The sequence below is a fragment of the Sceloporus undulatus genome, chromosome 4 (assembly GCF_019175285.1).
Source record: "Sceloporus undulatus isolate JIND9_A2432 ecotype Alabama chromosome 4, SceUnd_v1.1, whole genome shotgun sequence".
Lineage (NCBI taxonomy): Eukaryota > Metazoa > Chordata > Lepidosauria > Squamata > Phrynosomatidae > Sceloporus > Sceloporus undulatus.
This window is the reverse complement of record NC_056525.1, coordinates 226,247,667-226,263,575: the sequence shown is the minus strand read 5'-3', so window position 1 is coordinate 226,263,575 and position 15,909 is coordinate 226,247,667. Positions and strand designations below refer to the sequence as shown.

At 38.9% G+C, this 15,909-nt stretch overlaps 1 long non-coding RNA gene across 2 annotated transcripts in view; it reads left to right on the top strand.

Moving 5' to 3' along the window:
• Positions 1 to 130: 130 nt before the first annotated feature.
• Positions 131 to 15,909, top strand: part of LOC121929458 — a 29,573-nt gene continuing 13,794 nt past the window's right edge. For both annotated transcript variants that reach the window (XR_006103673.1, XR_006103672.1), the window contains exons 1-3: positions 131 to 461; positions 12,190 to 12,234; positions 13,857 to 13,925. This is a non-coding gene — a long non-coding RNA (uncharacterized LOC121929458). The remainder of the gene's footprint in view (positions 462 to 12,189; positions 12,235 to 13,856; positions 13,926 to 15,909) is intronic.

Sequence of the window (15,909 nt, the reverse complement as noted above, 5' to 3'; positions counted from 1 at the left end):
AAACATAAAATGTTTCCTTAAAATTGGCAGGTTCTTCTAAGACTTACAGTTTATGTAAAGGATATCTGGCAATTCAGTCATACCTCAACAATAGACAGCACTTTGGTTGTATACCAGCCCACCGTACACCAGCTTGAAAGCTGGAGCTCTTGCATAAAAGGCTGTTATTTGGCATGAGCGCTTCTACTGGCACAGTGCTCTTCCTTGATAGAAAAAGAAACCAGATTGTGACTTCATTAATTAATCCCTTCCATATGAAAGCTCTTTTCCCAGAGAACCAGACTGAGTCCACGAAATTTATGGCTCTCAAAAGTTTTTGCAGCTGATAACTGCCAAGATAGAGTAGAACGCAGCGGGTGGAAGAGTAGTGCCATTAGTTTTTGCACCATCCAGCTTTTTTTCCCAGTGAACCATATCTGGCATGGAGAAGAGAAAAGAAGAAAGATGCTCAAACAAGTAAGGTAAGTAAGGCTGACTCACTGATTTTAATGTGATATTTAATGTGGTGGCTGATGGAGTCTGCCCAAGCTGGCTTTTTCAGGGGGTGGTGGTTAAGTATGATTAACTGCTCAGGATAATACCAACAAAGGCATTTTTTAAAGATATGCTAGTGCAATCGTGCTCTTAAAGTTGTGGGAGGGGGAGGCATTCTGCAGTCTCCATTAGTCCTGGCTTTTTCACACATTTGATTCACAAAGCACAGCCCTTGCAAATCTCATTGAAATTAAACGGGATTCCCAGTTGCACAAGGGTTTTGTGAGGATAACAGGACAAGACTTCAACCCTATGCCCACTTAGTCAGACTGAACCTTGTGTTCATCCTTCAGATTGTTCTGTAGGTCTCATATGAAGCACCCACATATAGAGTGGAGACTAAGGCTGTTCTGCTGGGAAAAGGAATATTGTTACTATACATCAAGGGTGAACTATTTTACTTACCCCAACCATCTATTTTGGGGAAATAGAGGGCATTTCAAGGAAATGTGTTTTGCACTTTGCTTTTGTGTTGTGTGCCTTCAAGACACTCCCGACTTATGACAGCCCTAAGGCAACCCTATCATGGGGTTATCTTGGCAAGATTTGTTCAGAGGAGGTTTGCCATTGCCTTCCCCTGAGTCTGAGAGCATGTTACTTGCCTAAGGTTTTAGGCAAGTGTTTCTGTTTGACAGTGAGGAGTTCAAGTATAAATTTGTATTACTGCTTTAAATGTATGAATTCTGTTTTATCATATTGTTTGCATTTTGGATTTTGGATTTTGATGCCCTTGTGTGAGCCATACTGCTGTTATTTGGCCAAAATAAAATAGAACAGCTATAAAGATCTTGGGTCCCATACCAAATGAAAGGTCAGTCAGACAGAAAGAAATGAAACAAAATAATGTATCTATTTAATTTAAATAATAAGAAGAATGGAGGCACTTTATGTTAGAATCATCCTGTTTAAAAACATATCTCTTAATTAGCAGCTGTTTTCCACAATTCCCAGCAAAATCCAAGAGATGTCAAAGACTAGGGTTGGACCTCATGGATGCAAAAAATGTACTACATCAGTGAATATGGGTAAATGTTTAAGGCCCGTCTTTGCTATAGGAATAAAGCCCAATTCGTATTCAAGGTCAATCTGCAGTCTAGATTCTGGCTGTTGACCATTTAACCCAAACAGCAAGTGGTGGAAAATGAATTCCATCTTCTGCAGTGGAAAAAAGAAAACTGGACCGGGAGAAGGTTTTGTAATAGCACATACCTGAAACAGACATGCCAGCAAGCTTGATTCTATTTAAATACTTGGCAACTGTCCCCCGTAAAATTCAAGGGCATGCATTCCAAACATATACTAAGGAACACCTGCTAGCTCTACATTCGGACAATGAGTTTAATGTGTCAGGATCCATATATTTGGAGCCAAAACTTAAATTCATTACTTGTGCAAAACTTTCTGTCAAACTGAAGGACATCAGCAAGGAAGGCAGTGATATTTTAGTGTGTGGTAGTTAGCAAGCAGGCTGAAAAGTAAGCTAGTCATATAACTGGAATATTGCTTACTTTCTTTCATTTTAATCAGCTGTTCCCAAAGGTCCAAAAGCCCTATAAATGCTAGTCTATACTGTAAAATGATGTCATCATATCACCCCCTTTAAAAAGCCTGGTTGCCCCCTCCTTGGTCTAAATAACTTTTCATAAAGGAAGCTGGTGAAACAAACTTAGGGCCCCCACTTCCCTAATCTGATTTCAGCCAGGGCTGTATTCACACAGTGCAATCACAGCACTTTTCAACACTTCAGTTGCAATGATTTCATCCTATGGAATCCTAGAATCTTTAGTTTCATGAAGTAATTGGAATTCTCTGCTATCAAGTTCTAATGCTGTAGTTCTGAGAAGTGGACTAAAGAATTCCATGACCCTCCTTCATATACTTTCTAAAATTTCACAGATGAATGTATGGAAAGAGATCTTGTAGACTAAATGAAAGAAAGAAGCTGGTGGCATGAGCTTTTATAGACTTGAGTCTACTTCCTTAGATGCATTTGAGGAAGTCAGATCAGATCTATGAAAGTTAATGCTACCTTCTTCTGTCATTCAATTAGTCTCAAAGGTGCTGCAAGCTCTCTTTCCATAGTGATTTTTCAGACTAATACACCTTTATCTTTGAAATTTGCCTTAACAGATGAAAACCAGGATACATGTTGTCATGGAACATCAGACTATGGTTAATATGGAGAAGTTATTAATGAGGAAAAACAGACAATCTAAGTGAGGCTGCAGCAGTTTGCTTTTGCCTGAGCCTATTGGGAAGGGCTCACTAGAATTGAAAATAACTACAATGAGCCCTTGGTATCTACTGGGGTTTGGTACCAGAACTCCCTTGTTGGGAATTGTGATCTACCAAATCTGGAGGGTAACAGTTCCTACCCCAGCACTAGGCTAAATGAGAAATTTCAGGCAGGAAAAGAAAATGAACTTCCTCCACACTCAGCCAACCAATTGCTCCCTCCTTGTCCAGGTTTACCCACATTCCTCACTTCAGAGAACAAGACTAAGCAGAGAAAAGCTAGTTGCAACTGGGAAAATCTTGAAGTGGGTGTACAGTTCCACTCCGTTTTGTTTTCTGCTGTCCCACATGGCCAGTAACCTGCCAGTCTCTATATAAGGGGAAGGACAGACCACCCCTAAGAGGTGGCTCTGTGCTGCCCCTGGAAGTGCTGGGCAACCTCACGCTACACCCTCAACCCAGCAAATCCGTGGCGCAAAAAGAAGCTGCAAGCAGCGCATTTACACGCTGCATGACACCAGTGTGGGAGTGGGCGGCATGCTGTCACCATCCCCCACTCTACTCTCACACCAGCATTTCTTGCTGGTCTGTTGAGGGCCTCTGTCTGCCCATTTGCTAAAATAGTCTGACTCCTTTCATTAGGCAGTCTCGCTAAGAGCTCATCCACATGAAAGAAATAATCCAGTTTGATCATGCTTTAACTGCCATGGCTCAATGGTATGGAATTCTGGGATTTGTAGTTTGTTGTGGCACTAGAGCAAAGCATTGAGCCATGATAGTCTGGTGCCACAACAAGCTACAATTTCCAGAATTCCATAGCATTGAGTCATGGCAATTAAAGTGGGGTCAAACCAGATTATTTCTGTCATGTGGATGAAGGTAGGTGGGAGAGAGTAGGGAACAATTATGGAAAAGATTCCGAGTGTGTTCCCTTCAGTGAACCTGCTTCTTTGATATTTTGCAACCAAGCAAGACGGAAAAAGTGGGATGACAGAGAATTAATCAGGACTGTCCTTGCCAAATTGGGACAGTTGGAAAGCATTGCTTCAGATCCCAGAATTCCATAGGATAGAGCATGGAAACTGAACCTGTATTAAAGTGCTATAAGAATGGAGTGTAGATAGCAATAGAATTTTCGTTCCTATACAGCTTCATACTGAACTAAGCAGTCTCTAAGCCCCCAGCAAGCCGAATACAGTACTCATTTTACCAACTTACAAAAGGATGGAAGGCTAAGTCGACCTTGGAGACTCTCAGGATTGAATTTATAGCACTGTGGTTTCTACAGATGAGAAACCAGTTCATCAGTCTGTATGTTGATTTGCTTGAACAGAATCAGATCCTCAGCTGTCTCTCAGCTTGACCACTGACTAAGAATAATGGATTGCCAGTTTTTGTTTCTGCCCCTTGAAGGCTTTAAATAAGTGGCTGCTTGCTGATGGCAGGGCTATATACTGCATAAAATAACCTGCATGACTTCATAAACTATAAAATAACCAAACAGCATAAAATAATCAAGTGCGTATACTTTTTACTAAAAAAAAATCCTCTTTTCTAAAGGAAAGCGTGTGCTAGTCTCATAGGCTTAAGTAAGCTATTAACATCAGAAACCTTTGCTTTCCAATAGGGCTCTTCATCTTTTGGCATCTGAAATAAAACCACAGATGGAAATTTGAACTAGAGAGAAGTAAAGGGTGTTTTATTTTATTTGTGCAAAACAAAAACACTTGACGAAAAAAAGATTCAGCTGGTGCATGTCATCTAGCATTAGTCAGAAGGAAAATCCAACAAACAGATCTAACACATAGGCCTGAATACAATTACTAGTATCAACTAGAATAAACCCATTCAAATAAATAAATTAATAAAAAATAGGGGAAGTGAGGTAGGTAAGCATTGACTTACCTTTCAGCAGCTGATCTGATTATTCTAGGAATAATCTGCACTGCAGAATGAATGCAGTTTGACACCACTTTAACTGCCTTGGCTCCATCCTGGGATTTGTAGTTGTAGAATCACAGAGTTGGAGGAAGAGACCACAGGGACCATCCATTCCAGTTCCCTGCCTTGCAGAAACACACAATCTTGCACTAGAGCAGTGATGGTGAACCTTTACGAGGCCGAGTGCCCAAACTGCAACCCAGACCCCACTTATTTATTGCAAAGTGCCATGTCCCTCTGGCTTTCTAGTAACAAACTCTGTGCTGGGATGACGGCATGTGTGCCCACAGAGAGGGCTCTGAGTGCCACCTCTGGCACGCGTGCCATAGGTTCGCCATCACTGCACTAGAGCTATCTGACAGAAAAGACTAAATATCTCACAAAGACAAAAAATCCCAGCATTACATAGCATCGAGCCATCGCGGTTAAAGTGTCGTCAAACTGCAGTATTTCTGCATTGCAGACTAAACCCTAGTTGGGATTAGCAATTGAGCTTAGGTCATTTATTTAACAGTCACTTTCACACTGGTTTAAAGTGTAAAAGTGTAAAGTGTGAATCCTTATTTCAATATATATATTTGTCTATCAAGGACAGACAGCTAGATTATCATTGGTGTGATAAAATATTAAGATAGTACCAAAAAAGAAATCTCTTGCATTGCTCTTGTGTTTTAAGGAAGCTCCAGGGGTGCTACCTTTTGTCATATCTTCCTGAAGGCTCCTATTAATGAATCACTCTTTGGAGTGAACTATGGGACCTGCCCACAAATATGGACAATTTCCAAGAATAAATACAGTTGTATGTAAAATCTCTGTGCTTTAAACCATAACGTCCACTCCCTGGTAGTCTGGTTTTCCAAGTGTGCATTGCATTTGATAACTTGGCATCGCTCATGGAAGAAGGGTTGTTGACCAGGAGCAGATGTGTATTAACATTATGCACATCTGAAGAAGAAAAAAGTAGGCCACACCTTTTGACTGAGTTCATGACAGTATAGTACCATTATCTTGGGATGAGTCTTCCTTACAAAGATGATTTTCAATAACAACATTTGGCAGGAACAATCTTCATTAACCCTCTTGTCATCCCACTTTCAAAGCTGCTTTTACTATGCCCGGTTTCTTTCTGCTCCTCCTCCTTTTGTCCTCAGCTTACTTCAGTTGCTGCAAATTGACTTTAAAGTGTAAAACTAGTTTATACTCAATTATCTCAGCAGCTAGAGAGAAGAGAAGGTGGAATCTTTCCTTTCCCAATGGGCTCAGGCAAAACCAAATTGCTGCTTTCCTAGCTGGTGTATTCTTCCTCATTAATAAGGCTATGTAATCGTTTTAAGACTTATTTCTTCAACCGCTCTGGGGCAGCATGCTCCAAGACATACCCAGTGACAGAAAAACAGAAGAATACAGATAATCAATTTTATTAAATCACCAGTTTCAGAAAAATTGCAATATATTTGTGCTGTGAAATAAAAATAATGAATAAAGTCATGTTTTATATACCCCATAGTACTTTCTAAATTCAAAATATGCAAGGAGTTGTACAAATTCCAGTGAGAAATGTCACAAGGTTCTTCTCCCACACTCCACCCAACCCCACAATCCCAGGTATTTGCCATTTTAGACTCTTTTGTGCAAAGAAAGATGTAGGTTTCTGAAAACATGAGTGAAAGAATTATTATAAAATCAATCTATGTGTCTTCTTAAGTGCATCCCCTTCTGTTTAGAGACTGATTGATAGTTGAGGTTAGGCTATTTTACTCTTTTAGGGCAAACTCTGTAAAAATGAGCTCATAATAAAACTTGCATTCACTGGGATATTGAAAAGTTCAACTGATAAATGCAGGCAATGTTTGGCTCAGTTCACTGTTTCTGGATTGGATCCTGGTGTTACCAAAGCTCAGATTTTGATTTCTGTTGGCATGTTTAATTGCAAGCAGAATAGAATTTTATTTTAGCTGCAAATTAGAAGCAGAATAGAAGTTGTTAAAAAAAGAGTCCCATCTCCAATGTAGTTGTACATTGTTTCTAATCTGTCTCAGGGAATGTAATGCAACCCTATTTTGAAACAACCCTGATTGATTTTCTCAAATAATTATCAAAGAATTCTCAAAATTTCAAGACATTCTCTATCTTCTGAAATGAAGGAGATATTCTATTGTTAGTGGACAACTCACACAAGCATCATATAGTCAAACCCACAGTGAAATGTTATCACCACATTGTGGGCATCGACATTGATGTTGCTGTCAATTGCCATCAAATCAATGTCTGTTTATGACAATCATATGAAGGAGCATCCACCGAGTTAGCCTGTCACCAATAGCCCTGTTCAAGTATTGTAAACCTAAAGTCCACCTGTAATGTGTTTTTCTTCTTTCCCTACTGCCTTCTACCTTACCAAGTATTGTTTTTCCTAATGGATCATGGTATCTCATGTCATCTCATGATATGTCCAAAGTAAGGCAGTTGCAGTGTAGTTATCTTGGCTTTTAGGGAGAATTCAGTCTTGATTTCCTTTTGGGCTCATGTACTATATTTGACTTTTTGGCAATCCACAGTACTCTCTTCCAGAACCATATTTCAAAATAGTTCATTCTCTTTCTGACAGCTTTCTTCACAACCATGCATAAAGACTGAAAAATATGATGGCTTGACAATCCTGACTTTGGTATTCAGTAAAATATCTTTACATGAGGATCTTGCCTAGTTAACTTCATAGCTGCCCTTCTAAGTCCTGGTCCTTTTCTGTTTTGTTGATGGCAGTCTCCATTCTGAGTAATAACTGAGCCAAGATATGAAAACTCTTTGTCACAAAGACTTGATAATGGAATAGTAGGGTAGGAGTAGGGATTGACAGAAGTCAATGAATCTTCTTCAAAACATCAAAAGTTGAAGAAGTAAAAGGCTTGATAATGGAGTAGGACAGTTCTTCCCCAGGTAGTTAATGAACTGTTTTATCCTCAGAGATGTCATCTGCTCATAACAAATATATTCTACAAGAGTGTGTGGCTCCACAGGAAGGAGCCATTGCTCACACATTTTTCACTCCTCTATAGCACTTGCCATTGAAATGGATCTCAAAACATCAAAAACCTTTGGTATTTCGAGAAAAATTCACTATTTCTGTCTGCTACTACACTACTACTCCATTACCAAGACTTTTACTTCTGCAACTACTCTTTGAATTAATATATTTTTATAATAATAAAATGCAATTTCAAATTTGATTTTGATTTATGGTGATGAAAAATGAGATCAACAGCAGATCAACAATGTTTAAATGTTCACAACAATTACTTATAATTTCCAGATGGTTGCTTGTTAGTTCATCAGTTATGGGGTGGGGGAGAACAGAGTTTTGAAGCACCAAATCTATAATTGGGCACGTTTTTGTAGCTACTAGTCCTCTTCATCAAAAGTTTACAAAGGAGCAACTTACAGGTTCATATAACTTGGTTAGGTTAGGTGGGCAGGGGATGGGAGAGACTCTTATTCTTTATTTCTAATGGAAAACTAAAAGGACCAATGGCAATTTGTTTTGCAATTAACATGCTTAGCGGCACATTGACAGTAACTGAAGCATAACGACTAATGACACAGCCTCCTTATTAATATCAAATATGAATCCCATTTTGGGAGAAAGGTAGGATATAAATCTCTTAAATCAATCTATCAATTAAATAGGTGTGTTGGGAGTTTTTGTGTTTTCAGAGGTGTAAAGTGTCGCATTTGCAGAGATGCACAGGATAAGCACAAATTAAAGAATCTTTTCAATTACAATGGAGCTCTGTATGGTATTGGTTATAATTATATCATGCTTAGGCCAATAGAGTTGCAATTATCTCTCCAGTAAAATACATAGGTATAATAATGGCTTAGTGTTCCAAATGAAAACAAAATAGCCACAATTAAACCACAGTCTTTCTGGAAACCATATAATATCTGGGCGTTCAAAAAGCCCCAGACCACCCATCCTTCAACTGACTGTGGCTTCTCCAAGTTAAACTTCACCACTTTCCAGCAGTATTAAGCCCTGGATATTTTAAAGCTCTTGTGAACATGGTGTAATATATTTTATATTTAAAGTAAAATATTATTTGAAGCAGAAAAGTATAAAATACAAATCTTCATATATATTTTTGTCCCTCAGCGTAATAAGTAAATTAAGAATTAAGTATAACAAAAATAAGTGGTTAAAAAAACTACCAATTTTTCATCTGCTCTGTTTCTAAATTACAAGTTATAGTGTATAAACAAAATTAATGGAACTTTTTTATTTTTTTAAAAAACATATTTTTTCTTCTTTATTTTATTAGTAGCAACCAGTAAATAATCTTACGCAGTGCGCACAAATTGTTAAAGTATATGGTTTTTAAAAAGGCTTCTGTTTTCTTTTCCTACTGGCTTCCTTTCAGAAGTTTATTAGCTAATGACTCTTAAAAAGTACTTACAAAGTAATAAACGTTGTTCAAACAAAGTGAACATAGGAATGACGTTAATCTTTTCTACAGAAAATGCCTGTGAATTTTGTCTGTACTAGGTTTTCCTTCCAGGAACATTAGATCAATGAATGCTTGGATTGGTGTCTCTTATATTGTTGCACCAGTTCTATCATTCTCTCCCCAAGAAGTTGTGCTAGGGCTCGGTTCTGACAGGCAACAGCTTAGAAAATTAATTTTTAAAAGTAATTAGTAGCTGTTGTAATTTTAAGTCCCCCAAGTAATTAGTTATGCTCACAGACACAACTTTTAAAAAGGATTTCACCATTTTCCCATTTCTCAAAAGGATTTTTTTTAACATTTAGGGCTTATCTACATGGACAAATTCCCTTGAATTTTCCCTGGGCTCACTTTGTTATGTGTACATCACACAGGACCAAACTCTGAATCGGGCGTGGACTGTCTTCATGACATTCACACCCCATTTGGGGCTTATTCCCCCAAGAATAAGACCCCTAGGTAATTGGGTACCATCATAGACACAACTTTTAAAAAGGAATTTACTGTTTTCGAATTTGTCAAAACATTTTTTTTTACATTTGGCCTTATCTACATGGACAAATTCCCCCAAATTACCCCTGGGTTCCCTGCATCCCATGTACATGACACAGGGCCAACCCCAAATTGGGTGCAGTCAGTCTTCACTTTTTCTCCCATTATCCCCTATCTTTATCTTTATTCTACCCAGACCCTGCTTGAAACTGTTATTTCATTTTAATCATTATTGTATATTAATGTTTTTTACCTTCTTTTCTTGGTTTAATCTCCTTTTAGCATTTAATTATGTTTTTATGACTGGGGGAGGGGTGGGGATCTTGGAATTTTTAATGTATTCTCTTTTTAACTGAATTTTGCTTTACTGTTGTAATCCGCTTGGATTCCTAGAGATGAAGTGAAGTATTTATTATTATTATTATTATTATTATTATTCACATCCCACTTAACTCACCTTTTGCTGTGGGTTTTCATCTCTCTTTGAAGCAACAACTATAGGTGCCTTCACTTGCAGTCCCTGCCAGCATGCTGGTAGTGCCACTTCAGGTGCAAATCGCTCTGAGGACAGAACAAGGCACCCAGCATTGATAACATGGATGGGCATCTTATTCTGACCTCAGCAGAGGCACCATGTGAGAGGGAAGCAGCTCATTGTTCACTGCAAGAGTCAAAAACCTGCAGCCAAAGAGAGCATATGGTTGAAAGAAATTGGGGGGGAATTGGGGGCCAGAATATGCCAGGGCCATTGTGGAGTATTCTAGCAAGTGAAGCTAGCTCTATGTTACTTGTTTATAAAGGATTTGTATGCTATAAAGTACTGTCCTGTGGCACGGGGGGGGGGGGAGAACCTCTCTTGCCACAACAATACCCCCCCCCCCAAATCCACAAACACAGTTCTTAAAAACATTACAATACCTATGCTACTTTACAACTACATTCATTCCCATTTTGTCTTACAGAAATAATATTTCAAAGTATGGGAAATCTTTATTTGAATTTCCTCATTATCTCTACACCCCACCAAACTGCAAACCCAAGGATTTAAAGGGATTTTACCATGACAGTTTAAGTGGAATCACCCCACTGCATTTGTGTAGCTTGAAAGGGCCTCAGGAATGGGGAAGGTGCAGCCTATGGACGTCCTTCATTTAATAATAATAATAATACAGTAATAATAATAATAATAATAATAATATATTTATATTTTCCCACCTCTCCCAGATGGATTGAGGCGGGATTCCAATCTAAAAATTACATACAAAATTACATACATTTATCTCCCAAATTCCTTCAGACTACTCTGAGTATCTTACTTTTTAAGGGGAAAAAAAATGAAATCACAGTTTGCTTCTGATGAGGGATGTCCATCACCAACCTAAGAATATATTATGTCCTTTCTATGTCCACCCCCTATCTTTCTGGACAGATTAATCATTTGGTGATCAGAAGAATGGTCTAGAACAGTGATTCTCAAACGATGTATCAGGACCCCCAGGAGAGCATGAAACATGCTCAGGGAGGATGTGAGACTTGAAGGCTCTCATTCCTCCTCCTCCTCCTCCTCCTCCTCCTCCTCCTCCTCTTCCCAAACTCTTTAAAGGGCAAAATTGACACATGTGCTAAATATTGAATGTACTTAAATAAAACTGTTTTAAATTGAACAATGTTAAAATATGAATGTATGTGAATTTGTGAATGAAAATACACATACAAAGCAAACATTCATATGCGATTCAAGTGGGGAGGGTGGTGTCTGCATGTAGATGTAAAAGGGGGGGGGGGTCCCAAGAGTAAAAAGTTTGAGTACCACTGTCTAGGACTATAGCAATACCATTTGATCTTACCAGGGAAAACTGTTTATGACCTCTACATGTTTTTATATCCACATTTACATTGGCACATTGGATATTTCTGCTGTACTAAAAGCAATATGAAAAGACTGTGCTTCCTGCCACTTCTCCTCATGTATGTGAATGTTCTATCCCAATGCAACAGTTGTTCACATAATTTCCTGCATGGGACTTGTTCCAGAACACACGCACTGATTGTGCTGGAAGGAGCCTTGAATACGTTTTTGTCTTTCTGCTCTGCTGCTTTCCAGCTGCCATTAACAGAGGTGAAAGAACAGGACAATGTGTACAAAAGAGAGCAAGAGAGAGAAGGAGTGGTTGCTTTCCTATGTATTTTTTCTTTCTTTCTTTGCTTCCATGAGAAGTGTTTCAAATATTAAATTGGCAGGTATTATGTGTGAATGGAAGGCTAACGGGATTGTAATGTTATAGACACTAAGTCACTGAAATCTGATCAACTGTGATATGTATCACCATATATATCTTTCGAGACCTATTTCTATCTGCATCACTGAAACACTGGTTATACATGACTTTTTTCGTTGCTTTTCTGTGTTTCCTCCTGCTCCTTAGTCAGCTTTGTGCAACTAAACTTTTGCCTTTGAGTGACTGTTATATCTATGTTTCTCAAACAGATAGCACCATTGATAGAGTTTGGAGGATATCACACGACTGAAATTGTAAGTATAATCCAGTGTCATCCTGAACGCAATCATGTGCATTCATGTTATTGTGTGAAAGGTTACTACACGCGATCACTGGCAGTCCAAATGCACTCCAAATGCCATCACGCACCAATCCACACTTAAGTAAATTCGGTGAACTAGCAAAGTCACAAACCCTGTTCCTAGGCAACTTTGCACTCAGTGCACTGTTTTTTGGTGTGATGCAGATGTCTCCTTTAGTCCTGGTCCCCCCGCCCATCTGGAAGGAGGGGTTTCCCATGAAGTCACGCTGCAATCCCACTTCAATTTTGCTTCTGCTTGTCCTTCAGCATTGCTGGGGGGGGGGGGGCTGCTGCCTGCTAATTAAGAGGATGGACTGATAGCTTTGGATAACATTATATTCATGCTTAAACATGACAAGAGTGAATATATGCTCATGTTTAATGTGTATAGTGCATGTTCTTCAACCATTCTCCCCCCCCCCACAGCTTGTTAAATTGTGGGGTTCTTTGGTTCCTCTCTCTCACTCACCTAAATAGGCTATGCTCCAGTCATCTGGGGTCTCACTGAGCATGCGCAAGGGTGCCAATTCGCAATTAAGAACCCACCTATGTGATGGCTTACTTCGCACAGAATCTGGGTCGCGTTCAGGGAGGACATTACAGCGAATTTAAGTTGTGATAAGTAATCGTGTAATTGCGTGAATTTTCGAATTGACCTCGCTATCTTCTCTTTCAAAATTGAGAGCCTCCTGTCCTGTGTGATATCCTCCCTTGTCTCCAACTGTGGTAAAGGGTCTGCCTGGGAAGGCCTTTAGGCCCTGGTGGTCTCCCAGGATCCTCTTGCAAATCTCTTCCAGCAGTCCCCAAAGAGAAATCAGATTCTTCCATTGTTTCAGCTTACAGTATCAGCATTGCCAGATGTATCATATACTGGTTTCCTAGCTCCGGAACAGCTGTGAGATGTATATGTCAAGCTCTTAGCCACTGGATTCCCATCAGGCTGGCAGAATAATCACATTCTTGGTCTGATGGCAAGTCTGTCAAAATGTTCTGGATTCCATTCTGAATGTTCTATTAGGAGTAGCCATTTTAAAGAAATGACCAACATTGCTTTCACTCTAACTATAGCTACTGCATGATTTGGGGTAATAGCAGCCCAAGCTTAGAATGTTATCTTTTAAAAAGGAATTAGTTAATTTATTGGTTGTTCTGATTATTCAGCAGCCCATTATTTGTTCCTGCTACTACTGTGCAGAAAGGTAACTTGCTGAGTTACTCCTTACTAATAAATTACCATTACTGTTAGCTATTGTGCACATTGTAATAATCCCTAATAGCAAGGCAGCAATGAGATGGAACATGACATTATGTGTAAAGTATTGCTAAAGGTGCTATTCTCTACCTTTAATAGCAGTTTTAAAGTCTCATGTGATAATCTCCAGAATCAAAGTCAAAGTATTTTTACTGAATAAGTATCCAGACCATTTCAAAATGGCAAAAGCAAGCAAACAGCTGAAATAATGGAATACCAGAAGTTATATACAATTAAAACAAATAATCATAAAAAGGTCATTCAATTCCTCTGTGTGAGAAAAAAAAATAGGCTAATCCTTTTTCTATTTTTTGCTTCCTTAGGGTAGCTTCTTTGACAGCAAAAATGGCAACCCTTCAAGTCACAAAGGGGTGACGCCTTGCAACAAGAAGGTCAGTTTACTCTCATCATCCCTTTCACTGCAGCTTCCCAAGAATGGAGCTAAATAATGCTTCCTGATACTAGCATAAAGCTGACAATGTAATACATAATGTGCTAGATCTTCAACTTTGGAAGCCCCACATATACAAAGCCTGTCATGAACAAAGATGCCCTGATAAAGTCCTTGTAGCATCCTCATATCAGTTTACTCAAATCGGAGATTAGTAAAGTTTGTGTGTTGTAAATCATTTTGCATAGGGAAATGCAGGTATTTTTCTCACTGAAAATGTGTTTTGGCCCTTGCTAGCCAAATCAAGGATCTTGTTGAGGCTAGGGCAGATAGATCTGATTGGCTCTGATATCTGAAACTCTTTGTATTGGAATTAGACTTATTGGCGGCTCTGTGCTCAGGGCTAGATCTGAGAGCATTTTGGAAAAATTCATGAACCAAGAATTTATAAGGGATTTCAGCACTTGTTCATTTAAACAGATCTTGGGAAGCCTATCCTCACTCATTTGTGTTAACTTAATCCCATAGTTAAATAATCTAAAGAGGCACACAGATAATTTCCAGATGGTCATATAGTTATCACAAGAGCAACTATGTTTCTTCTTCCCCTTTCTGTTCCATCTGAGATTAAATCAGAAGGTCGTGGCAACTGTGTGAAGGGGATGAAAACTTTCTTCTCTTAACCATACAAGAGTCCATTGCTAGAGTTCCTTTTCTCACCAGTTCATTGCAATACCAAAAAAGAGCCAAGGCACCCACAGAACATAGATTACAGGGGAAAGGGTGGAGAATCTAGTCTTTTCCATCCACATGTTCCTTTTGAATCTGATTAGACTCAGCAACAGGGCTGGCCTACAACATTTTGTTGTCAGAGTCAAAGGGCAAGATAGAACCTATCCTAAATCCCCATACAGAAGCTGGCTGGACTAGCAGAGGAACTTTGGCTACAAAACTAAGGATTGGAGAGTGTGTTCCACTGCACCAGAGCAGCAAATCAGAATTGTCTGTATTCTTCACAGTTAGATCAATTTTATACCACTTTAAACTACCAGGGCTCCATTCTACAGAATCCTGGATTATAGTTCAGAAAAATCTCTTGTGTGATATTTTAGGAAAGTAGACTACCTAAACTGTTCTGTTATATTGTATTTCTTTATTATTGTAACCTGCCCTGATTCTACATGGTTGGACTGGCTATAAATAAATCCTTATTATTATTATTATTATTATTATTATTGCACAGACGTCTAAGTTTTTCACTACAAATTTCAAGATTGTATAGGATGGAGCCATGATTGTTAAACTGCATCCCTCTTCTATAACTATGTAGCATATACACACACATACTCATTTAAAGGGCACTAAACAGGCCATGTAGCACACACAACACTATCTTCTAGCAGAAGGGAATGGTATAGAGGCCCAGGAAAAAAAAAGAGTTAATCTTGCTGTCTTCCAGTATCTGGCACCTGGAGCAATTTCTTCATTTTCCCAAATGGTAGGGCTGGCCCTGCCTAAGGGATCTGAGAGGCCCTAAGACTACAGACTCACTTAAACACAGATAGTTAATAATATAAAGCTTTGCAGTCTTAAAATGTCTTAAGAAACAGGACTATGATTTTCATCTTGGTACACTTAAAGCTGCTTTTGAGCTCTCTCTGTACAAGGGCACATCTATGTCACTATACATGATTCACATAGAAACATATTGTACTATGTCCTCCCTCCTCCAGCTTCCCAATATTGGCAAAGAAGGAGAAGGAAAACCATGCTTGGCTGTTGCAAGCAAGTGTTTTTCTTCTGAATATTTGTATATTTGCCAGCTGCCATGACACCAAGGGCAAACAGTATAAAATAAAGCTCAGGTAAATTGTGGGGTTTAAGGTTTTCATCGCACTGAGACATTGCCAGGTCAGTAACCTAATCCAGGGAGTTTATGTAAAAATTATGAAGCTGTGGAAAAGGATTAGGGCCAAGCTTTGTAT